At 41.0% G+C, this 25640-nt stretch overlaps 1 long non-coding RNA gene across 1 annotated transcript in view; it reads left to right on the forward strand.

Moving 5' to 3' along the window:
• Positions 1–1870: 1870 nt before the first annotated feature.
• Positions 1871–25640, forward strand: part of LOC122183260 — a 39191-nt gene continuing 15421 nt past the window's right edge. Inside the window, exons 1-2 of the long non-coding RNA XR_006180171.1 lie at positions 1871–1914; positions 13464–13497. This is a non-coding gene — a long non-coding RNA (uncharacterized LOC122183260). The remainder of the gene's footprint in view (positions 1915–13463; positions 13498–25640) is intronic.

The raw sequence follows: 25640 nt of genomic DNA on the forward strand, positions 1-25640 counted from the left end.
ATGCCGAGTGCTTTCAAAATCTCCATTTCCCAAGGATCAAGTTGCAGAAGATTAAAAAATGAGAAAATCAAAGCTGTTGTTATTTTATTCATTTATTTCAGCAAATTTGTAGTAGTAACTACATGAACATGACTAATTGGCAATTTGTAAAATGGTCTGCTCACAGGAGCGAAGTTTTAAGCACATCGATGCTGCAACTGTTTCCTTATTATGACAGATCTTAAAAAGTGTGATCAGGTTGTTATAGGAAACAGTGAAAGCTCCCTGGATTGCTGAGCATTCTAGGCTTTGTAGTTGTAACTTAAGTGGTCTTTATTGTCACGCTTTGCATGCATATACTGGGAATATGATTGCGCTGTGGAAACTGAGCTGGCCTAACAGTTCTGCCATAGTCATGCTATACTGGACTGGCGTCTCACAAAATCTCTTTGACTCGGCGAAAACTTTTTCACAACAAATGTGCTCAGTTTGAATCCTTCTGTCAAGCCATAGCATCGCTGTTGAGGTTTTGTGCTTCCCAAGGCCTCTCTGGCAGTTCAGCGTATAAACTGTTGAGATTTCAGAGCTGCAGTAATGTAGAAGTCCTTAACTGTAAAAAATAAGGTGTGTCTAAATACATGTAGAACAAAGCACTGCATGGTAGTTCTTATGAATATTGACACCGATATTTGGGTTCTTAAGAGTAATTAGTGGTGGAGGAGAGTAGAGAGGCTAAGAGGAAGTGGTCATTGATTTGTACCCTGAAATAGGAAAAAAAAGTTAAAATGTAGTTAAAATTGATGGCATGTTCTGGTAACACAAGCATACTATATGTTACACATGTATTGAAATTAACTCTAAAACAAGTATGACAGGAAATATAATGTTAAAATGACATGTCAATGAAATAAAAGCATTTTAGATTCTGAAAATACACAATTATGGCACCCATTCAGTGTTAGCTTTGCTCAGTAGTGCTGTATATCACACAGTGGGCTTTTGACTGTTAGGCATTTTAGTTCACCAATACAAATTAGACATTTTAGTATTTATCATTCCAGCTCAGCTTGATTAGTTGGTGTATAAAAAGCAGGTACATGAACATATGTTTACGTTCTAAATCTTCTGATATCATTACATGAAAATTCCTTATCCAAAAGCCCTGAGCTCTGAAAGATTTCTAAACATAGAATGGGCCCCAAATCTAGGTTTTAGTACCCTCCATTGCTTTCTGCTGAGAATGTAGCAAAGGAGAAATTCAGAGCATGTAAACAGTAGGAAAAAAAACAGCCACTGAGACTGGCAGATGTGGTAAGCTGATTTTATTCCTCTTCTTGTTTAAACTCAGTACTGAGGGACTGGAAAGAGTGGTAGCCTTTGCAGCGCAGATTATGAAGAAAATCAAGTACTAGTCACTTGTCACAGGTTAATTCTAAGTCAACCATCTTTTCCATGATAATCACATCCTAAAGCTTAGTAGTGCATCTTTCTGTTCAGTGAAGAACTCTGCTGATTTTCCTCTTCGGAAGCAATTATAGTGTGGGATTCCTAGTGGCAAGATTTGAGTAATGAAGGCATCTTTTTGGAGAGGTAGCTTTTGTAGACTCGCAATGTGTGAAAACCAAGCTTACGTGGTGACCATTTGCACTTCTGAGCTACTGTTAAAGTTCGGATTTCTGGAAGCTCCATCAAGCCTAAACAAAAGTGGCAGCAGATCCATGATTTCTGCCCCCCTCCACAGCCATTATTATTTATTTTGGCTTTCTCCCACAAAACCTCACCTATTGCTTAGGTGGCTTGGAAAAAATAAAACATTGAATTTTGTTTTCGCAGAGAACCGCAGATGGGGAAGACAAATGCATCTTTCTTTATGAAAACACCCAGATGCAAACTTGCTGGAGTACAACTACAGGAGCTGTATATATGTGTGTAGAGGTGAGTATTTTGTATTATTCGTTACACCACCAAGTTCAGGGCGCCCACAGCAAAGCTCCCCCGGCTCTTCACCTTCTGAGCAGTTGGCAGGACCTAATGGGGATGTGAGGGTAAGTGAAGCTGCTCATGTTGGGCAAGTATCTGACCTCTGCATTCAGACAGTGACACAGCTGGATGATGGCATCTGCATCAGAGGAGGGAGCGTGTGTGTTGTTGGTAATGGCTCACAGCTACATTCTGATTTTGCCTGCTATCTATATGGTGAACCGTATTCAGGATTTATTTCTTCACTGACACCATCCTATTTTTATTTGATACTTACATCAAATGTTTGCTGCCTTTTAATTAATATTATGTTCTGCTACATATTTATTTGCTGGAAAATAGGAGGGTAATCTATATGGTCAAAGGCCAGAGAGAAAGATGGTTATTTTGTACCTAGAATTAATATAAAAATAGGGATGTGGGTTTTTAGAGAACAGAACAGTATGGGCTTGGCCTGAATTGGATCGGGCCCAATATCCCTGTAAGGAAGAAATAAAGGGCTTGAAACTTCTCCCACTGAGAGCAATTACAAACCTGCAGTTGACTCTAATATCTGTGCATGATAGGGGCATAATAAATTTAAGGTCTGGGATAATCAAGGAGGACTGTGTAACCTTCTGCTAATGCTTCTGAAAGATGCTCTAGAAAAATAGTAGGCATGCGGAGCACTGCGCTACCAGGTTAATAAAAGAAATGTCTAAGGTACTCACTTGATGTAGTCAGATATGGCTGGTCTTGGGAGCCTGATTATAATTTCACAGGGATTTAAGATGAAAAAAATTGGTAAGAAAATCTATGGAACTGAGAGCGTGGTCACTTCACGGGAGCATGGAGGAGTAGAGGTGAGGGAGGAAATTTTGCAAAGGTACATGTTTGAGTTCCTGTATCTTGCAAAAAAAAAAAAAAAAAAGCAGTAAAAGGGCCATTTTAGCCAAAGCTCTCTCCAGCTTGATGTCCTGTTTCTGACAGGCAGAGAGATGGTACAGGGCCAGGGCTCCCGTGCAGTGCCAGGCTTCAGCAGCTCAGGGATTTCACATGAATGAAGTACTCTGCAAGGAAAAGTTACTGCTATCCATTCCGATATCTTCTTGAAACTCACCTTCTGTGTAGTGTAACCTATTCAAAGATGTCCATCGGGGATTTGCAAAATGCAATGTTCACTGTTTTTAACAAAATTTACATGTGAACTAAAATGGTTTGTGATCTCAGCTTAAATTAGATGAAAATACTAGTTCTCATCCAGAAAGCCCCTCTAGTCATTAAGAATCTTTGCACTGACTTACCTAGATAGGAGTTGGTTCAGAAGCTCTATGCCCTCTATTATTTACTGATCTCAAGTAAGTGTGACAATGCCCTTTTTTTCCCCCTAACTGTCTGACTTATAAAGGTGTTGCTGTAAGCTTGCATTTTTTCTTGCCTTTTCAGTTTATCACCTGGTTATACCTCAGCCAGAATTTAGACTTTAGATTTCAGAAAGGAGATACCATTTTTTTCCTGTCTTTTATTTTGAATCATACAAAATAATAGTAGTAATGGATCCTGGAGTCAGTATTTTGTATGAAGATGTAGATCTACATAGCTTTGTTTTTTTGCTATAAAAGCATACAGAGTGCTGCATGTATGGCAGAGTGACCTATGGTGATGGAAGAATCCTTTGAAAAGAAAACCAGAAGTTATTTTAGCAGATAAACAAACAATGTTTTCTGTTCACTGAAATTTGTTCAGAGTCAAGAATATATCAAGTTTCACTCATGTCTTAAATTCAAGGTCGGGGTGTTAGTTTTGCCATCTTTATTTTCATCTCTTTTATTCTGAAGCTTGTATGTTTCATTTGACATAATTTGTGAACAGAAAAATACATGCTGAGCCTCCAGTGAGCAGCTGATGGACAAAAGAAAATCGAACAAAAATGCCTTAGCTTTTTCTGGATGAAGACATGGATGTCCTAAGTTAACTTTGAAACTAATGTGCGTTCAGTGTCAAAGCTGAAATACATGTGAAGTTGTATGTGCAAGTGCTGTGGATGCAATTAGGATAAATGGGATTTAACCTATCGTGTTTCATAAAGCGAGTTCTGTAACCACCTGGCTACCGTATAGATGCTAATCCTTCTCTCCTAATAAGAAGTAGATTTTATACTGAAATTGAATTGAAACCTATAAAATCATGCATTAGGTATATACATGTGTGTATATCAGTTTGCATGCATAAAATCAGGCTTTGGAGTTTTGGAAATCAGTTTTTGAAAGGTCATTTTCTCATTAAATTTTCTGAAAATACTTGGTGGATTCATATACCTCTTCAGTGGATGCATTTTTATGAATCAGGATTTTATTTGCAGACTGAGAGGCTCCAGTGCTTAAGGGAGCTACTGACAGCTGAATGTCAAAACCAGTTTCTGGTTAAATGTTATCCTTGGTTGTCTTTAGGAACACAGGCTTCCCAGCCAATATTTTTTCCTGGTTTGTGCATCATGTTTTCATACCCGTCCCTAGACACAGCACAAATGGGCTCCATTTCATAAGCACAGTAGTTAGCAATTCCTAGAAACGTGAATATTTGTTTTAAAAAGGAAAATATTACAAGTGAATGATTAAAAATTCCTCTTTCAGAGGATAATAAAATTTCTATTAGTAACTGGAACCTTGAGTTTTCTTATTGCCCATGGTGTTATAACTAAGCTGAAACTCAGAAACACAGCTAGAGTGTTATTTCTTTGGCGTATTACTTTGGACCTTTGGGGTATGATATAAGGCATAGAGCATTCAGTGCACTCCAGCAGATTGGTGCTTGCTAAATAACAGGGAGAAATAGCTGTACAACAGAGTCAAGAGGAATGATGGTCAGAAAAAGAATCTGACTAAACAGTTTTTCATTGGCAAATGTCAGTTTGTTGTAAGCCAGAGTTTTCCGTGGGATGCATTGACTGTAACAACGCTGAGTTTCTGGTTAAGGTGCTCCTCCTATCCTGGAGTGTACTCAGCTTCATCAGCATCCCTGTGGGATGAGAAAGATAGTTCACTGAAGAGACCCTTCAATCTCATGGGCCTTTCTCTTCTCCACATAGAAGCTGTTCTTGTTCATAAAAATGAATATATTTTAAATCATGGAGAAAAAGACTGACTTTATACTTTTATGGGAGCTAGAAGATTATGAGTGAGATTCCCTCTCCAATTAATATCTGATTGTTTACACAAAATGAAGCCATTCCAAGAAGGGAGATGTATGAAGCTTAGCCCAGAATACCCCTGAATCGGTGACTTGGGAATTCAAATGGGAGGTAGAAAATTGAGATCTAAGACCCAGTGTGTCCTAGATATCCTCTGACTGGTAGGCTATCATAGAATTATAGACTCATAGAGTGGCCTGGTTTGAAAAGGACCACAGTGATCATCTAGTTTCAACCCCCCTGCTATGTGCAGGGTCAGCAACCACCAGACCAGGCTGCCCAGAGCCACATCCAGCCTGGCCTTGAATGCCTCCAGGGATGGGACATCCGCAACCTCCTTGGGCAATCTACTCCAGTGTGTCACCACTCTTTATGTGAAAAATTTCCTCCTAATATCTAACCTGAACCTCCCCTGTCTTAGCTTAAAACCATTCCCTCTTGTCCTATCACTATCCACTCTTGTAAACTATCATTCCTCTTCCTGTTTATATGCTCCCTTCAAGTACTGGAAGGCCAGCATGAGGAGCCTTCTCTTCTCCAAACTAAACAATCCCAGTTCCCTCAACCTTTCCTCATAGCAGAGGTGCTTCAGCCCTCTGATCATCCTAGTGCCCTCCTCTGGACCCGCTCCAAGAGCTCCACATCCTTCCTGTACTGGGGGCCCCAGGCCGGACGCAGTACTGAAGATGGGGCCTCACAAGAGCCGGGTAGAGGGGTACAATTACCTCCCTCTCCCTGCTGGCCACCCCTTTAATGCAGCCCAGAACACAGTTGGCCTTCAGGGCTGCAAGCACACACTGCTGGCTCATGTCCAGCTTCTTGTCCACCAGGAGCCCCAAGTCCTTCTCTGCAGGGCTGCTCTCAAGGAGATCTTCCCCAAGTTATGGTTGTTTCTGTGCTCTGCCTTTTTCTTTTTCTCTGTAAGAAAAAAATCTCAAAGGATGTGACTGATGTCCAGAAATTGTCCATGGCCTGTATTGCCCAGTGTCTGGTTTCTGCTCTGTGTTGTGTGGCACATGCATCAATGAAACGTAGCTGCTCATAAATGCGTGTTGAGTCACCATCCCTGGATGTGTTTAAAAACTGTTTGGATGTGGTGCTTAGGGACATGATTTAGCAGTGGGTTGTTAGGGTAGTATGGTTAGGTTGTGGTTGGACTTGATCTCTAAGACCTTTTCCAACCTGAGCAATTCTATGATCTCTATGTCTTGTTTTTGTCCCAGAAATAACAGTAGTAAGAAAACTACTTTACACAGAATGCAGCATTATATGAAGCAATCAGTCCCCTCCCTCTTGTTAATTATCTCCTCTTAACTAGCTCCTCAGTTACTGAGCAATGTCCAGTTTGCCTGTGCCACCTGGTGTATGGACCAGTGGTTGCTGCTTTGGCCTGCCCTGCTCCACAGACTGCTCACCCCCAGTACAAATCCCACGTTCCCCTTAAGGGCCTGTATCCTGGTGGGCAAGCAGTGAGACGCCCCTCACCTCTGCAGCGCTGGGTTGTTGTTTTGAGGCCCACGCTGCTTCACAGAGGGCTTGTAAATCCTTCTGTGTGCCTAGGCCCAATACTGAGGGTTCACATGCTTCTTGGTGCAAAGCTGCTCTCTGCTTGCATTTTGCCATGGCAGGGAAGCTTACTTAAAAAGTACCTCTTGCATTCTGTCAGAGGTTTGGGGTTATTTTCCTTCAGTGCCTTTGCCATCCTGAATAGTATGGGAGTGCTACAGAGGGATGTGTGCTTCTAAATGACAGGGAGGCTGAGCCAGACTCGTCCATGCTAGGGCTGCTGTTGGTTTGTACCTGGATGCAGTAAGGGAACAGCTGTGAATTCCTCATAGTGATCTCACAGGAACACTGGCTCCTGACAGTGGGGGGCTGCTCCAGCACCCAGAGCTTCTCCATCTGTGGGTAGTGTGGGTAAAGTAATGCCACAAGAATCACAACCGCATCCTTTTTTTTATATTCAGGGATTTAGGGGAGGGCGTTTGCATTTCATTAGTGTTAAGTTTGCCATTTCCAGGGATTGGGAAGAAAAATCTCTTTCCTTCTTCTCTAGAATATAGAGTGGTGTTTACTTTTTCGTTTTGAAATTTTCCCATCTTGTGTAACAGCTGTGCTAGGGCAGGACTCGCTCTATACTCAACTGCTGCTTTTTTCTTTGGCCTTTGTTAAAATTTCTGATAAATAACAGACTGTCTACAGCTGTTCAAATGATGTTGCTTTTTCTAAGTGTCACCTCGGTGTTCATTCCCACCAATGTGGGCTTTGCTTTAGAAGGTAAATAAGGGACAAATAGGGCTTGCAGTTGGGTAAAATTGAACATGTGGGCAGTGGGAAAAGAATTCAAGCCTGCAGAAGCCATTCACCTCTGACTGTGACGGAGACACTGTGGCATCTTGGCAGCATTGCCGTGTGCAATTTTCTTTAAATAACTGTTGGGGTTTTTGTTTGCTGCAGTTGGTGCTATTTCTTCACATTTTCTCATTTGAAGGTAATCTGCTTCTGAGAAGTTGTTAGCATCATTTGTACGTGGAAATCTTCACCAGGCTTTGAATTTTTGCAGTGGCACTTCCTATGTGTGTTCTACGCCATTGTAATATGTGACTTTCAGGTGTACTGATCTATTGTTATAAAGAAAACTTTGTATCATTTATAATAACCCGTGATTTAATTTATCTTGAGACTTTCTCTCAAGACTTTTTAAAACCAGAGTTCTGGAACAAAGGGATCTTATGACCAAAGATGGAAGGGCAGAATTTGAATTTGCATTTGAAAAATGGATCAACAATTCTTGAAATAAAGTGTTAGTGCAAAATTTTGTCTGTGCGTGAGATTAGAAATTGAATTTCTATAGCAATATATACTTTACATTGCTTATAAAGAAAAAAAAAAAAAAAGTAATTTATAAATCCAGAGAGAGAAAGAAATGGGAATGAACTGAAGTAACAACTCTGTCCTTTCCACAGCTGAGGACACAAAGTAATAATTGTTGCTTAGCAAAATTATCACACAAAAGAACAGCAAGTAATTCATTTCCACATGAAAAAGCACGAAAATAGGGTTTCTGTAAGGCTGATTGGAAGGTTTAAGATATGAATGCCAATGTTAAAGTTTCTCTTTAAAGGTGTTAGATCTGCTTGTGCTGAAACCAGTCAGACTTTTGCATAAACGTAGCTAGTATAAACCCATCGCAATTGTGTAAATGAGCCAGATCCTCAGCTGTTCTAATTTTTATAGAACTTTCTCAAGGCTGGAGTTGATACATTTTATATCACACGTAAGCCAAAAGCTTTGGTGCCAGTACTCATTGAAAGATTACAGGTCCAATGGCCCCATAATTCCCTTGCTGACTCTGATTACCCGGACAGCATCTTAAAGGTTTGCTGCGAGGCAGCTAGATGTTATTCTGTTGGAAGATATCAAATTCTATGCTTTTGGAAAGAAGCAGGATTTCTCGGTTGCAAGGAAATCTCAAAAAGGAACTTGAGAATTTTGTGAGCATTTGCTTCAGGTTTGCTCAACATTTTGAGGCAAGTGTAAATCACTTCTAAGTAAGCTGTGACGGAGAAAATGTTCATAATTATAAGTTGCTAGCCAATCTTAACACTATTTTTGCCTCAGTGCTGCTTAAATTACTGCAGCACATTTTATAGACAAAAAACTGTGACTAATTAATACCTGCAATACCAGTAGACTCTTGTAGGAGCACTACTGAGAGGAAGCTGAACTAACTCCTTTGGTTGAATACGATCGTTATTTCTTGGATTATAGGTTATAAACTGAGGACCTCAGCCACTCCAGGCACTTCTCACTGGTTTGGCAGAAAGGGCACGGAATGTATAGAGGCAGAGTCTGAGCTATGCTCTGGTTTCCTGAGATCATAGAATCATTTGAGTTGAAAGGGATCTTTAAAGGCTATATAGTCCATCTCCCCTGCAATGAACAGGGACACCTACAGCTAAATCAGGGTGCTCAGAGCCCTGTTCAGCCTGATCTCAAATGTCTCTAAGCATGGGGCATCCACCAGTTTCATCGCTTCACTACTCTTATTTTAAAAAACCTTCTCCTTATAGTCAAAATCTCTCCTCTTTTAGTTTGAAGCCATTTCCCCTTGCCTTATTACAACAGGCCCTGTTAAAGAATCTGTCCCTTCTCTCTTACAGCTCCCCTTTAGATACTGGAAGACCACTCTGAGGTCCCCCTGGAGCCTTCTCTTCCCCATGATGAACAACCGCAGCACTCTAAGCCTGTCCTTGCAAGGGAAGTGTTCCATCCCTTGGAGACAGCGAGGGCTGTAGACACAATTAGGGCTCATGAGAAACACATGTCCTGCTGGAGTACAGCTGCCTGTGCTCAGTGGATGTATGAAGACCTGAGGGTCTTGTCAGGCCACTTTTCAGTTGCAAGTGTTTTCATGGTGATAAACACTGGATTTTATCAGACTGTCAAGTGGCATAAAAAAAAAAAAAAAAAAAAAACATGCAAATTTTTGATCTCGGTTGATCTTGGGACCTATTTTTCCTGTGACAGCTGGGACCATCTTAGAAGAAAGCAACGATAACAGTGATAAAAGCGTTTCTTTAGAGCTTTGTAGTTGGTGAGAGAGGATGTTCAGTTTACCCTAGATAGTGGTCATAACCTGTAAACAGTGAGGCTGTGCGTACTGCTTTCTGAAGCAGTGGTTCGGGGAAGCTGACCACTAGCTACTGTTGCTATGAGCAGAACAGCCGCGTTCCAAGCGTTGGCCAGATATACATCTAGGTCACCGCCAGTGGCGGCCAAAATTGCACATCTGCAACAGCTTCTTGAATGTGACTTTATCACTGCTGTTGTGCATTTCTAACTGTTCTGCTGAGGCACTTTGTCTGCTGGGAGCAAGACTTGTGATTCAATGTTTAAATGCCTTTGAAAGAGAGAGGAGCGAGGATTCCTAACCTTGTTCGAGCAGAAGGGTACTCAGAGAATGGGAGGAGTTTCCAGGTGCATAATGTCACCGGCACAGAAACCCTGCGCAGCATTGTTAGTCTGTGTGCTGGTTGGAAAGCAGAAGTGAATCCAGGAGTCCCAGCACTGGTGGGCAGTGCTTTGCTGTGTCTCAGCTTGTGTTGTGTGACATCTCCCCTCGGGCCAGCTGGGGAGAGTTTTAAATGCAGAGATATCAGTCAGCATCCTGATTATGCTATGTTTTACTTCCATTGCCTTGTTTTTTTAATAGGATATGACTTTTATATATCTACAATTGGAAGGCATTTTAACATTCCTTCCTGATGTGTACCATCTGGATTGAAATGTTGGATATGGAGACTGTTTTTAACAAATAATTGCTTCTTTATAATAGATACAATTGATAGAGGAGCTCTAGTTGGGCAGGTAGTCCTGTGCTTTTCCACAAAGGAATTCTACTTTTTGCAAGTGAATTGTAATGTTTGCTTGTGTGTTCAGTTTAAATGCCCAAAGCAGGATTTCTATAGCTAAAATTAGAAGTCAAGGGTTTCTAATTACCCCTTCTTCTCCATATTTTTTTCCAGTCTTTTTTTTTTATTTAAACCATCGCATAAGAAAACTGCTTAAAAACAAAAAGGAAACAAAACCAACCCTCCTTCCTTTTACTGCTCTGATATTTGTGGAAGAAATGCTGCAGAAACACTTTATGCAGAACATATGAAATGTGAATGATTTTAATTTTTAATCAGAATAGATTACTTTCCTGAAATTTATCTTTTATCTTGGAGGTTATGCACATGAGAAGCGAATCTGTAATCTTTCTGTTAGCTTTATTACAAAGCTCTTCTAAATGTCTTTAATTACAAAAGTCTCAGATACACCATGTGAACGATCTGCTGGAATGACAAAGTCAATTAAAATAGAGAAATATATTGTTTTGTGCTGCATCCCAATACTTCCTTACCTATTTTTCCCATGCAAACAACATATTAAAATCCTGAGTCATTACATCTCTGCTTTATTTCAGTAGCAAGTAGGACGTGCTAAACACGTACATGTGTTTGTGAGTGTGCACGTGTGCCTGTGTGGCATCCGGTGTTTACACTTTTAGTGGACATTTCACTCTCAGCCTTTTCCATCTCTGATGCTTTATGTGGTCAGCTGTGGCTCTGCAAACCTGGCCAGCGCCCTGTGGGAAGGCATGAATAGCCCTTGTTGTGTGAGCACACCTGTGTTCTGCGCACAGCTGTTTGGTTCACAACAGGGTTGCTGTTAGCAGTTATGAAACGTTTTCACACCACCCACCCGCTATCCACTGGTTTATAACGTTTACTGGCATCTCAGTCCAGCTCAAACTCTTTCTTTTTTTTTACAATTTTTAATTTAAAGGACACCAGGATAATTTATTGATAAGAATAACAAGCCGAATTGGCACAACACCTTGTTAAAAATATTCCATCTCTCCCGTGTCAAAGATTACTTTATTCCTGTCTGTGGTAAATCTGCAACCATAAGAAAAAATGTTTCTGTTTGACTTTTTTTTTTTTTTTTTTCCTATCAGTTTGTGCTGAGTAAAATTTGTACAGGCTGCAACATTACTTCATTTTTTAATGCCTGTTGTTGGAGATGCAGAATCACCCATTTGTTCTGTGTTTCATCTTTATGGTATGACAATAAGCAAAGATGAAGAGCAACAAAAAGTGAACTTCTTAGACCAGCCCAACTGTTTGGATGGAGAGCTCCACTCTCCTGAAAGGAAGATGCCTAACAGCTCATGTTTCTACTAGATGGCATCAAATCTCCAAAATGGAAAATGGAGTTAAAAGAAACACCTATATATGAAATGATGTGGCAAAATGAAGCTGGTGCTCTGTATGGAGGGGAAAAAAGACAAATTAACTTAATGTAAAAACTGCTTTTTCACGCTCTTCTGTAGGAAAATGCTGTTTAAATTCATAGACTAGGAAGGCAGCTGAACTCTGCTGTGTAGTTTTATCAGCTGTGTTTTGTATCTCTCCATGACACAGTTTGTGGCTCTCTTCTGAAAGCAGGACAATGTGTTTTGACAGCCCTTGGCAGTGAGAGCAACAGGGAGAAAAGCAAACCAAAGTGATTCAAATTAACACGAGCTGGCTGTTGCGAAGCTGGACCATCCAAAGCATTTCCCATGAATAGAGAACCTCAGATATTGTAAGATGCAAAGTAGCCAACTGGGTTAGAAACAATGGGCAAGGGAGGCTGCTAACACTGCTTGCCCTGTCACCACCTACAAAGCCCATTGTTTTTATTCAGTAAGTTACAGGGACATTTAGCTCCATTCCTTTTTGACAAGGTGAACAGGTCCTACACTGAGCTCCATTTGGGAGCTGTGGGGAAAGCTGCATGAACCAGCAGGGCAAAGCTCAATTAAAATTGCTTTAGGTAACCTTGACCATTTCTTTAGGGGATGCTTTGTGTGGGAATTTGTTGCTCTTATAGATCACACATGGGTGTTGGTTTCCTTAGTTTGCTGTAATGGGACTGCTGATGGTTTTTATGTTTTGAACATTTTATTGCTGATCAGAAGGAAAAAGACTGAGAATGTAATATATGTATGTTGCTCTGAAAGTAATGCCTCCTATTTATTTCCATGGAAAATACAACAGATACTAAGAGTGATATGGCACTTTTGATAGAGGAAAGTCCCAGCTACAAAACACTATTTTTCAACAGTCACCACCATTAGCTATACATTTTCACCAGTGATGAACAAGAGCCTAGGTGCTGTGCTTGTAACAATCTATACCAGCAGAGGTGACCCACTGTCACAGTCATCACTGCTGAAAAGCACCACCCACCACCTCACTGTGCTCACATCCACTCTTTGGTCTCCATAAACATTCAGCAAGCATCAGTGAATGTCAATGGGTGCCACTTTTTCCACATGGAGGAATTTAGTGGCGCACCTTTGCTACATACTCACTTCCGTGTCAGACGCCATTGTGTCAGAGTGCCCCTCTGCTGCCATCTGTCACACGGCAACAACATGTAATGGAATAATGGTGGGAAGGTTCAGTCTCTACTGCCATCCCTCCAACATCCACCTCTGATATCATGGACCAACATCACAAAATAGGAGGCATTAGTTTTGGATCTGCCCTTCAAAGACACTTGTTTTTAAAGTCATCTTAATTTAAAAAAGAGACAAAAGCTCTTTGGTGACAATGGAATTAATGATTCTCCACTAATACCAGAGTAGTCGCCATGAGGTCCAGCCTTGCTCACTTGATTCAGAGATAAGTAGTTTGTGGAAGGATTCAAAGTGATCCAGAGAAGAAAACCCTCAGAAGTACCTCAAAAAAAATTTGATTTCTGTCATTCACTGACATTCCTTTCTCTTCTCATCTTGCAGGACAAAGTTTTCCTCTCGTATTCTTCTGTTGCTGGTAAGAAACTATTATTTTCTGATGTGTATCCAGTGCTATGACCCATCCCTCATTTTGTGTGTCACAAAATTACTTTTTCCCACATTCTCACTTCGTAGAATCTTCCTTTTACTTAAGATCCTTTCAATTTTCTTCTCTTTTAGCATCTTCCCCCATCACATCACCAAATAAATCTTCCTTTAGATAACTCTAAGTATCAGTTGTTTTCTTCTCCTTCCCACACCTGCCCACATTCAGCTTTTCTTCTCACGCCCAGTGCCTTCCCACTCAGTCCCAGCTGGAAGACCTCCTCTTCACATGTAATAAAACCTACTTTTTTTCTGTGAGTTATGAAGAGGACAGTAACCCTTCTATGGGTATTTCAGTCCTTCATGATCCATAATAGATTTTATATGTGCTGTGCCCTGTGGAGCAGGGAATTGTGGTAGATGCAAGAAATAATATATTTGCCCAAGGTCATAAAGAAAGTTAATGGGTAAATTAAGCCCAACCTCATGGATCCTAATCCTAGCTATGGATGCTGTAACAGAAATGGTGAGGAGGATGGAAAATCCAGGCAGATGATTTGTATTCCTTACTGCCAAATATGACACAAATAGAGGCACCCTGTTCCTGACGAGGAGAGGCGGGAGAGGGGGACATAATTCATGCTATTCAGATTCTGCTATTTAGCATTTGCCGATCCCTAATGGGATATTTGCAAAGTATAATATTTTCTAACAGCTGTAAGGACAAGAGAGCCTAAAATTTCTCCCTATACATAATATCCGTGAAATTGCATTGAATATTGTAATGATGTGTTATGCTGCCATTAGCTTCCTGTGAATACCTAATTTGGAAGGTTAATGAAATTGACAAATGTGTGTACTGTACGCATATTGTCAGTGCTAGTTAATGGCAACCCTCACATTTTTATTTGTAAAATTATAAAACTGAAAGTGACAATTATTGTAACTTTATCTTTTTTTGGAATATAGCACAGCATGCAGTTTACTTAAATAGAGTTGTATGTTTTAAATTTGTATACTGTTGTATGAATTCCTTTGCTCATCATGCGATTATGTACTTAATTTTTGTATGAATGAGAGCATGTATTGTAGGTATTTTGTAGGATATTGGGCCAATTCTTTGGGTTTTGTATGTACTCTGTGCTAAAATACCGTAAGTCCTTGTGTTTCTGTTGGCTCAACAGTGCTTGATTACAGAAATGGTGCTAGTTAATTCAAAGAAACATCCAAAATGAATTTCCCTAGGCCAGGAAAGTATGCTGCGTACACTAGAAGAGCATGCTCTTGTAGTGTCCGTAAATGATTGAGTGCCATAAGAATTCACTTGCAGCTGTTACAGCTTTCATATATTGATTTTACGAAAGCCTCGAAGTCTGGACTAGATATTTCTTTGACTCTAGAAAATGCTTCTTTAGGTCAAGGTCACAATTTCAGATGTAAAGATTTTGACTTGAGATCATCTTTGCTCTAAAGCTGTTTGGTTAAACAGATCTTTACATAGCAAATGATCCAAGATAGTCCCAGGGATCTCAGGTTTATCTACTATGAAAAGAGAAGACACATCACGGTAATCCTCTGTGATATACTGCGGCATGGATGACAATGCCTCATCCAAGCCTGACAAGCTAGAAAAGGGTGGATGGATGGAATGAGAGCTACACAGCCCCCTTCCTCAGTTACTTCATTTTTGGGCAGCTCTTCAACTCTTTATGGAGTTTGTTTGGAAGGAGCAGGTGCCACAGAGGTGGGCTGCTGCCCCGAAGAGACCTTTTGTGTCACTTCCAAGAACAAAGCTGTCTTTTAAACCCAGTGCTATATCGAGTCTGTGAGTCATGAATCTTTAGATCAATAACCAAAATGTTTTTATACGTGGGGGCAGCCCCAAACAGAGTGAATCAGCGCCGTCGGTTCCGCATTCAGCCCCGCTCTGTGAAGTATCTGGTTTCAGATGACAGATCACAGGAGTGGGACAGTGTGATCTGTGCAGGCTGAGGAACAATTTGTGGGCACAACGGAGCGGAATTTTCTTTTTGATATTCAGCACACCATCCCCTCAGCATCGTGCAGAAGCTGTGTTCTCAGGATGTCCCAGATGCTGCAGGCAAGTTAACAGCACATCTGGACATCTCTGGAGTTTTTTTGTGGGGTGACTTGGAGGAGGTGAGATTTATGAGAGATTTAGAATCTCATGTGGCTTAATTGTTCTGTTTTTGCTATGTGAAATTAAGAAACACATGGCAGAAATTGGTGAAAGAATGCATCTATTCAGTCCCTTTGTTGTGACCACCATGGATGCCGATGGTCTCAAACACAGGATAGTGATCAAATGCTTGCCTCCCTCACATGTTTTCTGTTCTTCATGCTCTCCCGGTGGCCATGTCATATCAGGCTCACAGTAACCCCCTGGGAGGAGCTGAGGTCCACCAGTTGTGCCACGGCCCTTGTTACCCCTGTAGGGGCCTTTAGCCCAAAAACACCGAATGTTTACTCTGACTGTCAGTGTCTACATTTATTTGAAATATGAAATTTGGAGCCAGAAGAAGCTTCACACTGAGATTTATCGTGTGAAGTGGGAGTCTTTTACTTCTCTGTGGATTAATGATTTACTGATAGCTCAGTAAGGCTAAGAGATGTCTGCACCTGGCCTATTGAAGGAACATTTGCATTTGAAGAAGTTAGGTCAGTTAACAGCCCAGCAAAAGGACAAGGAAACTCCCTCTTGAATAGAGGAAGGGAAATGAATTTGAATGAACCTTCAATCAGACCTCCAAAAAGGAGTGCAGGGCTATAAGTCAGTGTTTCTCCTCAGATGCAGGCTCCCTCCCATAAATACATATTTGGGATGGATATTGTACCCTGGCTCCGAGATGCTGACCATATGGATTAGATGTGGTTTAGAGCCTGTTTGGTAACGAGGTACAGAGTGAAACAGAAGGGGAAAGAGAGAGTCATAGGCCCTTTGGACCGAATTTTGGAGTAAATTTTCTTTCCTTTTTGCCAGCCTTATGTTATAAACCTCTGCAACTGTATTGCTTATTTTAGATTGGATAAAAAAGTATTTTTCCTTGCTTGAGCTAAGGATGATTTCAGAATGCTGGCTAACATAGAAAACCTGTCTTGAAATTGTTGTTTGGAGGCACAGTTTACTAACATGTAAATCCCCAGCACATTGTGGTACACCTCAGCAGGAATTTCCATCTCTGCATGGGACAGTGTTGGAGCTGCTACAGCGGAGAGATGAATTGAAAGTAGAATTTCTGGATGTACAGCACATGGCAGAAAAAGGCTTTGCACAGAAGGGGCTGAAGAGTGTATTGATCCTCCAGGCTCAGGTTCCTCTCAAGGCCTCTTGGGGTGCATGTGAAAAATAGGTAACACTGAGAGCTCAGCATACTGAAAGCAGTAGTTCCTGCAGGACTAAGCATTTTTGATGCACATACAAGTTCTTCTATTCTTGTCACACCAATTCGTTTCTGATCATTTTGTGTTTACAGGAGTGGGGCTAATAGGACTGCTGCTTATGAATGAGGTTTTCTTTAAGGTTAGAAACTAAAGTTATGAACTGTTAACTCGTGAATTAGAATGACTTAAAGAAAGAAAGTAATCATGAGGAAGTATTTCAGATTAAATGATCTTCCCTTAAGAAATATAATGGAACATCTAATTTTTGGTGCTTTTTAGCCTTTCAATCAGCACAAGAAGATTAATGGCGATTTACTTAGAGAAGATGCTGCCAGAAAACATGGGGACTGCAGACTGGGAGCAGCGGGTGCACCCTGGCCTACAGGGAAGGGACTTCTCTATCCAGGGCCCACCCCACTGCTCCCAGTCCTGATTTCTTCTGAGAAGTTTATTGTCACCCTGAAGGCAGTGGGTATGGATTCCTAACTCCTCGAAGAACACTGTCAGCAGCTGGGATGCCGCTGGGAGAAAGGAGACCTCTGTAGAGGAAAATTTCCTTACCTTAAAAAGAAGCTCAGTGCTATAAATGTGGGGACAAGCACACAGTAGATGCTGGGCTGTAGAAAGTATGAAATACAACAAAAAACTCTCTTGATATCTAGGGAACATGACAGAAGTCCCAGCTACAAAGCAAGTATAATTAGTTCTTCTTTATTATTTATTTCAACCTCCAGTGAAAAATACTCTCTCTGAAACTGAATATATCTCAGGGGTAAATAAAATAAAATACTTGTATTCAGGCAGTAAAATCTGCAGAATGAAGGTTTCATTAAGACCACTATCAAACATGGAAGAACATGCTGTATTCACACATTCACTAGCTTGAGACTCACAAATAGGGAATGCGTGATACCTGAGACATAAGATATTGTGCTATACTAAAGGCAGAAGAGACAAATGACTTCTCAGTCCTGGGAAGGATGGTTATTCTGTTGCTTCCTGAATGCATTTATTTTATAAAATATTCAGCATTTCTTTCTAAAATGTCTGTATTATGTTGTCGTTCATCTGTCTGTCCATCCATCCCCCCAGAAAAAAAAAGAAAGGAAGGGAGGAAGGGAGGAAGGGAGGAAGGGAGGAAGGGAGGAAGGGAGGAAGGGAGGAAGGGAGGAAGGGAGGAAGGGAGGAAGGAAGGAAGGGAGGAAGGAAGGAAGGAAGGAAGGAAGGAAGGAAGGAAGGAAGGAAGGAAGGAAGGAAGGAAGGAAGGAAGGAAGGAAGGAAGGAGAAGAGGTGTAATTTATTTGAATGCATTTAATACAAGTCTTAGGTCTGCATATGCAGCTTTTTCTCAGACTGGAAGAAAAATGAACACTTTGGAATTTAAGAGTGAAGGGTCTTGATAAAAAAATCATGGTGTAGCTTTTGACTTGATAACATTTGATGTTAAATGTTAATAAGAGGGTGTACATATAACTAAACTATATTGAATCAAGGAAATCTGAGACAGTTGATAATACTTCTGATGAAGTACCTTTTAATTGCCTTCAATTAAAACATTAAACATACCTCTATCCAATGTTGGGTGAAAAAATCCCATTGACTCCAACCTGCCTGGATTTCTCTATTCTTCAGTTGTCACTGCTGATAAACTAGCACTGGGGATATTTTGCTTTGTTTGGACACTGCTGATTTGGAATCACAGAATTGCAGAGGTTGGAAGGAACCTCAAGAGATCATTGGGTCCAACCCCCTCTGCTAAGGCAGGTTCTGTACAATAGGTCACAAAGTAGGCATCTAGATAGGTCTTGAATATCTCCATAGCAGGAGACTCCACAACCTCTCTGGACAGCCTGTTCCAGTGCTCTGTCACCCTTACTGTAAAGCAGTTCTGCATATTTGCATGGAACTTCCTTTTTAGGGCCTTTACTCCTTGTCCTATTGCTGTTCACCACTGAGAAGAACCTGGCCTCACCCAATTGCCTCCCACCTTCCTTTAGATATTTATAAACATTAATCAGATGTTCTCTCAGTTTTCTTTTGCCCAGGCTGATCAGATGCAGTCTTTTCCCACATGGGAGATGCTCCCAGCCCTTTCTCACCTTTGAGGCCCTCTGCAGGGCTCCGTCTAGGAGATCCCTGTCTTTTTTGAACTGGGGTGCCCAGAACTAGACACGGTATTCTAAATATGGCCCTACCAGGGCAGAGCATAGCAGAGTGGGAGGATCACCTCCCTCAACTTGCTGGCCACGCTCTTTTTAATGCACCCCAGTATGACACAAGGGCACACTGCTGGCTAACCTGTTGTCAGGACCCCCAGATACTTCTCTGCAGAGCTCTTCTCTGGCAGATCATCCCTTAACCCATACTGATGCATGTGGTTATTCCTTCCCAGGCACAAGATTCTACACTTGCTTGTGTTAAACCTCTTCAGATTCCTTCCTGCCCAGCTCTCCAGTCTATTCAGGTGTTGTTGAATGGTAGTGCTGCCTTCTGGTGTGTCATCCCAGCTTTGTATCATCAGCAAACTTGCTGAGGGTGGACTCTCATCCTTTTGTGCAGGTTTTTGTTGATGCTAAACAAGATTAAGCTGAGCACTACCCTTGGAGAAGACTGCTAGTTACAGGCTTCCAACCAGACTCTGCACTGCTGATGACAACCCTCTGAGCTCTGCCAGTCAGCCATGTGTAAATCCACCTCACTGTCCACTCATCTATCCCGCACTTTATAAGTTTTCTAATGAGGATGTTGTGGGGGACAGTGTCAAATACCTTGCTGAAGTCAAGGTACGCACCATCCGCTGCTCTCCCCGCATATACCCAGACAGTGTTTTCATGGATTTCCTGATTCTACTCTGAAATTATTCAGACTACACAGAAATAGCTTGCCATAGCTGCAGTCAAGTGTTAGCTGTCTTTAGAATCTGCTCGCCATAGAATCATTAAGGTTGGAAAGACCAATAAGATCATCTAGTCCAACCATCAGCCCATGATGGGTACATTTTTTGGCACTGGTAGAAAATCTTTCTGGTTCATGTTCAAATTATTCAGGCGCCACAGAAATCAGGAAGAGAGGTAAAAGAGGATGCCAGCTTCACACCAGCATTCCCTCATGAGGTGCAAGTCCTTGTCATCCTACAGTTTGTTACTTCCTGGCTGGGCCTGGCACATAAAGGCAGGAAATGAAGAACTGTTTCTGCCCTAATCTTTTTCTTTCCTCTGTGTGTTTTATGGCTTTTACTTGCTACACCAGCTTTTGCTGATTGTTTCCAAGAGAAATCTTGCTGTCTGAGCAGGTTAGCCCTCAAGAGCAAGTTTTGGCTGGCAGCTGTGGGGTACAGCCAGCACGTGGGAAGCAGAGACACAGGCCTGAGAGATGCTCAGTACCCAGCATGATAGAGTTCTTTCTTTTTCTTGACTTTGGTGAGTCTGCCTGTGTGAATGAGGCTTACCTGTGGGAGTTGCAAAGTATGTTGCTAAGCTTATTTTGGTATTTCTTTTTAAAATCTTCTGTGCCTGTTGCCAAACATGCGGGTTTGTTTTCAGACTCTTGGCTTCTCAGGTAAAGCTGTCATGTTTATTCTGACTCACTACATCAACACATAAATTTGAGACTTTTGTTTACATTTATTGCTTTTTGTGTATCTTTAAATAGCCTGGAAATATTTTTTTCGAGGTTTTATTCATTTCCCAGGTATGAAAGAATGAGGAAGAAAGAAATCACTGCATAATTTCAGCTCAGAAGAGGTATTTAAGCTCATCTGATGGCTGTGACACAGTGTTTTAGGGTTAAACCTTAGAGATCTGATTTTATGTCTCCCTGGTAACTAACGCTAGTTTTGATATCTATAGTCTTTCAATGACCATCTCTTGACATTAAAAAAAAAGAAAAAATCCACTTTTCGGTGTGAAAGCCATTAGTCATCCCCAGAGTGAGTGTCACCCACGTTGTGCATTTGAGGAACGGTTTGGGTTCGGCCGACCTTCATTCACAGGTTCCATAATCTGTCATCCACTTTGCAGCACTTTATGTCACAAACATGTTCGCAGGGTGCAGACAGTGGCTCTCTGCTCGGATCAACCACAGGATCATTCTGCTTCACCACAACCTGACCTCTCTAAAGAGCCATGAATTAATGAATTTAAGACTGTGTATGTGTATGTGGCTATGGACTTGTCAAGGCATGCACACCACATAAATATATATATATATATTTTTTTTTTTCTAATGGGTTTTGTTTTGGCTGTGATCTAGCTGAGCACCTACTCTTCGTAAATTATTTTCCTGACATTGTTTGGTATTAAAAAGTGATGTTAAATATTGGCCTGTCATCATTATCAAAACAACAGTGATGATAATTCATGGAGGGTGTTACACAGTCAGGTTGGAAAGGACCTTGAGAGGCCCAGTCTTACTGTGTTGGCCAAAGGTAGGCAGGTGAAACTGCTTCACTGACCAGCTCCTGACTCTGCTGTCCAGCTCGCTCTTGGAGGCTTGTCCTGCTCCCTGACATAGTGTAGGGATGCTCAGCAGTCTCTGAGTCACTGCATTTTATTGGAATGGACACCGTTTTTATTCTCTTAAGGCAATGGAAGCAAGGAGAGCCCTCCTGTCTCATCTTGTTGACCAGAGGAGTAGGAGAAGGGCAGAGCAGACAGCTGAAGGCCAAGTCTGAGCTAGGACAGCTGAAGGTGTTTGCCATGGCATATGCATTGACATCCTCAGCTTGAGCTTGTAAACGTTAGAGCACCTGCTGCTCAGCTGCACTGGTTCTTTCACTGTGACTTCAGCAGAGGCTGTTCTGAAGCAAGGAGCAAGCTGATCCTGCAGTCCATTAAATTAGCTCCTGCAAGTGGCCCTATGGCTGGATGTAAGATCAAATACCTTGTGGATGAATTGTGCTATATTGTCTCCTGAGGCATCAGAAGCCACTCAGGCATGCTTGCAGTGCGCTGCAGGGCTGCCTTCTCCAGAAGACCTGTGTTCCTCATCACTGGTAAGTGTTTTTCCACATACACTTGTGGTCCTCTCCATCCTCCATAACCATGCCATATTGGAATATGCTTTTCTAAAATGCTAGCCTGTCAGCACATTCCTCATTGAAAGGTAAGCAGGAGAAAAGCATGGATCCCGCTCTGCCAGCCCACCATGGAGGGCCAACGTTTGGTTGTACCTCTGTGCTGTGCCAGCCCCAGCCCCACACAGCATCACATGAATGGATGTGGGGCACACGGAATGAGAGATGTAACATGTCCAAGGTGAAGCATCAGAGGTTGCTCCTTGGTCACATCCTTCTAATCCAAGCTGAGTTTTAATTTTCCATTGTCATAATTTCAAACGGGGAAATTGTCCAAATGGTCCAACAGGAGCGGTCCTAGGAACTTACTCAGGGGTTTCAGCTGGTTTATTTTTGAACTGCATTTTCTCACTTGCTCTGACATGAGACATGCAGTGGTAATGTGTCTCTCTCCTTTTCTCTATTTTTTTTTCTTGCAGCATGTAGAAACTTGTTATCGGTTTCATTAAACAGATGAAAAGCTAAGTCTTGAGTAACATCTATAAATGTCACAGTACTGGGTTTTTTGAGTGTTTACTGAGAACATATTATGTTTTAGTGTCTCTATCATAAATACCTTTTTGTTAATCTTTCACCCTCACTAAATCTATTACAAGCTTTAATCAACCTTTCTAAGCAGTAATAAAATGTTATAGGCATTTGGCAGAGATTCGAAGTGACAGACCCTAATGTTTTCTAATGATTGTCATTATTTAGAATGCTGTTTGTAGTTTTACAGAAAAAATAATTAGATCTATCACATAGATTTGTAGAGGTGGAGTATACCTCCTCTGATAGTTTACTCTTAAGAAATCTAATTTGTAAATAATTACTTTAAAGAAAAAAGAACAAAAAGCCAGAGCTGAATGGAAATCTAGGATAGGCTCAGGTAGAGGCATGCTGAAGAGAACATGCTTATGCTAAAAAGACAGGGCAGCCTTCAGATACAGGTCAACTTTTTACCTATCATCAACAAAACCTGATCTGAAGTTCCAGGAATACATTTCCATCTTTATCAACTTACCACCTTCTTACAGACATAGAAATAGTTTTTGTGAAAGTATATTATGCAAATATTTTCTCCCTTTAAGAGCAAGTCAATACTTCTTCACTTGTGTTTCTTATTTCTGTGACTAGTGAAGTGAAAAGGTTTTGTATGGGACATAAGTAAAGGTGAGATTTTCTTGGTTTTCTGAAAGTTGAAAGGTTTTTTTTTTTTTCTTACAAAAAAATGAAGAACCTATAAATTCGTCATTCTGGCTGAATTTTGGGTTTGATATATTCAGGCTAGATACATTTCCGTGCATTTTTAATGCGTGGAATATTTCTTGCTGAGCCAATTCATGGCATCATTGAACCTAGAGAAGGTGCAGCCCTAAGTATTGCACAAGCTAAATGTTGATCTTGTGTTCCAAGCATGACTCAGCCATCTGTCTCCCACCTTCTGCCTCCCATTTACCATCAATTCATGGTAAAGCAGCAGGTCCCTAATTCTAGGCTCTGGCTGAATCCCTGAAGAGACGGAAGAGTTTTAAGCCCTTGTGCTTAAAGTGTGTCTATGTGCTCTTGGCCAGCAGCCTCATAGTATCTTTTCTTTCCCCTCTTGATTTTTTTTTTCTTTTTCTTTTTTTGCTGTTATCTGACCCCATATGTGCATGTTGAGAAAGAACACCTATGAAGCAGTGCATCAAACATTGTGGTGACTTTATCTGCAGGAAGGACTCTCTAGATATTTGCTTGTAACTCCAAAGTGAAATCCTCACCAGCACCAGGCAGGAAGCATTTTGTAGTTTGATGTTGTTTCATGCCCAGTGAATGCTTGCTGCTGACCTGCTTATGAAAGGTATAAAAAAAGTGCAGGTGTTTGGGTCTCATGGATGTGCATGCACAAGTGAGCACACACGCATATGCACTGCACAACCATAAACAGTGGTTTAGGCTAAGCGAGCAGTGTGAGCAGGAGTGTGGCCCAAACTGAATCAGTCTAACTGAACAGGATCTGAGCTTTTTAATCATTGAGCCTGTTTTTATGCCTCAAACTTGAAACTAATTCCCCAAAGACACGCGTTTCCCTAATTTCAGCTTGACTCTTGCAGGGCAATGAGCCCTGTGCAACAGCCATGTGCGATATTTTTTTTTTTTTTTTTTTTTGCAAATTATTATTCATTTCTGTGTATCTTTGTGCAAAGTTTGGTTTATTTCTTCTGGTGAATTTCTGTTGGTCTTTGCAGATGTTGACTCTTTATTCCTGTCATCACCTCTGAAGCATTTCTAGCGTTTTGCTGACTGCCTTTTTTTTTTTTCCTTCCAGTGATCTCCTTTCTGCACATCCCAGAAACTTGCTTGTTTAATCCTGCTTACAAAAAAGGATGATATGTTTAAAGAAAAATAACTTAAAATGATTTTTAGCTACTTAGTAAAAACTAAATAGTGTAATTTTTCTAAGCAAACCAGGCATTTTTAGCAATTAATTTCTTTTCTTATACTCTCCATTACCCTGGAGAAGGATGTGCATCCTAAAGATATTATAAAATAAGCAAAAAAACCAACTTGAAAGGACTGGCAGTGTTTAAAGTTAGCATTTGGAGTATATCTGCAAGAAGCAGCAGCAATGTTTAAATGGGAAATTCCAGACTATAAATTCTTTTTCAGCTAGATTATATTCAGTACAAGTGTTGACTTTCAATTTATACCTTTGATATGACTCATTAAATGTTCTGATTCTTAGTTTATTTGTCCTGTCTTCAGCAAAATGGATTGAATAAAGGGTTATCCAACCATGATGCGTTGTCTCTGTGCCTCAGATGTTATATTGATGAAATCTTAGTGTCTGGCACTATCTAAGAGGAATATAAAAATTTGATTTGGTCTGCAGCCAGCTTTCCTCCCACTCTGGAACAATGATGGGACATCTGGGAGAACGCTGTATTCATTAACCCAAATCCTGAACACTTCGCATAATACCTGATCGTGTAAGAACCTGCTCAGTTTTCCAGTCTGCAATTTGTGCTGGATGCAGCAGAGCATATCCAGTCAGAGGCCCTTATCTCTTATACGTTTTTGGGCCTTTATGGGACATTATGCCTTGTCATAATTAGTGGTAACAAGATTCCCAATTGTTATCTGATTTTAAATGTTGGTTACATGCGTGGTGATTCACTCCATCCTCTCCCCTTCAGAAATTTCTTGTTTGTCATGTATGTTTTCATCTGGAGACCTTTGGGTTTTATCTTACCCACTGTCTCAGCTGAAGCCATATGCCAGGAGGCCTATTAACTTTCCTGAGGACAGATCTCAGAACATCAGATGGTATCAGTGTGCCATCCTTGTTGTTTTTCCTGGTCTCATGATCTCCTCACAGTGGCAAATGCCCACCACCACTGTGACAGACAGAATAGCTATTTTCCTGCTGTGGTTTGATGCTGCACTCTGGCCAGCTGCTGTGGAGTGCACAAGAGTGATGTAATTAGTAGCTCCCAAAGTTTGAACATCCTCTGTGCTTTTATAGTTTTTACTTGCCTAGGAGATTGTTACATCTCCTCATCACCCTAAATCCTCTATATGGATTGTGAGGGGACTGTGAGCCTAAAAAGAGCTAACCTCTGCAACTTTTGTTTAAAGGTGGCAGTCCTAGTGCAGAACATGAGAGCTCTGTGTCTATTTTAGGAAAAGAAGAATAA

This window comes from Lagopus leucura, unplaced genomic scaffold (genome assembly GCF_019238085.1).
Source record: "Lagopus leucura isolate 7727_CA_CO unplaced genomic scaffold, USGS_WTPT01 Super-Scaffold_73, whole genome shotgun sequence".
Taxonomy (NCBI): Eukaryota; Metazoa; Chordata; class Aves; order Galliformes; family Phasianidae; genus Lagopus; species Lagopus leucura.